This window comes from Echinops telfairi, unplaced genomic scaffold (genome assembly GCF_000313985.2).
Source record: "Echinops telfairi isolate 266 unplaced genomic scaffold, ASM31398v2 ScPeMD7_27;HRSCAF=92, whole genome shotgun sequence".
NCBI classification, from domain to species: domain Eukaryota; kingdom Metazoa; phylum Chordata; class Mammalia; order Afrosoricida; family Tenrecidae; genus Echinops; species Echinops telfairi.
In genome coordinates this window covers 4984136-4985298 of record NW_022103924.1, presented here as the reverse complement: position 1 = coordinate 4985298, position 1163 = coordinate 4984136, and positions in this window count along the sequence as shown.

Sequence of the window (1163 nt, the reverse complement as noted above, 5' to 3'; positions counted from 1 at the left end):
GAGATTATCAAGAATATGGCATCCAATTAGATTTACCTGCCTGGAGCTCCTACTGCCAAACCACAAAATTGGATGGTAAGGTGAGGGAGACTTGGAGGCACAGTCCTAAAATTAGAATGAGGGTACTAGGGTCTGTCCTGGACCCCAGTTTTTTAAATTTTCAGTCAAAATGTGAACTGAGAATGCACTGAAATGCTCAAGGTTTGTTGTGCTTGGCTCTGATCAAGCCTCTGTAAGTGCCCTAGTCCAGCAGCGAGTAGCGATTTCCTCAGGCTGACATCCAAAGGGGGTCATAATCCCAGAATCTAGGAGAACCTCTGAAATCTAGTCACAGGACATCACACCAGAGCTCCCCTGGCTTTTAGCTGCCTTGCGCTCATAGCCTGGGGGGTCAGGGTTGGCAAAGCAACAGACTTGGAGCAATTGAAAGGATATCATGAAATTTACCTGAGTCAGATTACAATATGGCAGAGCATAAGCAGGTAGCCATACCCCAGGGGTGAATTCAGTTCAAGTTGGCTGAGAAGAAAACAACATCTCTGATAAGCTAGATCTCCTCCCCTGGTGGTCAGTGTGACAGCCCCAAAATCAGGGCACCCCATAACCCCAATATAAAAAAGAGAAAAAATATTGTCTCAGTAAAAACTGCAAATCCCAGACTCATTGTTTAACCCCAAGACAAACTGGAAGAACAAGTCCTTTAACATACATTAGCATGATAAGGTAGCCAGTGCTAAGGAAAGCCAGAAGTTAGCTATAGCTCCCTGAGGCTTTCAACATAACAAAGAGCCTCCGGAGCAAGCCTGTTTCAAAGATCTCACTGAGCACTCATCCAGAGCCTATAGCCAGGGGGGGCAATTTTATTTAATTCAATTCAAACTGGCCCGGGGAGTGGGGGGGGGGGGGGGGGTGTAAAACAAACTCTGAGCTATTGGGACATTGGCAAAAGCTAGTGTAACTCCACAAACCCAACAAGGGGAGCTACTGTCCGCCCTCAGTGATCCTACATGCAGCTAGGGAATTCCTGCTTATCCTCTGTGTGGCTGGGGGAACCCTTCCCTGTCCTGGGGCCCTACACATGACTGAGGGAACCCCCACCCCAACCTGCTGAAGTGTTGCATACAGCACAAGGCAGTTATACCAGTGATCTCCAATGCTCAACA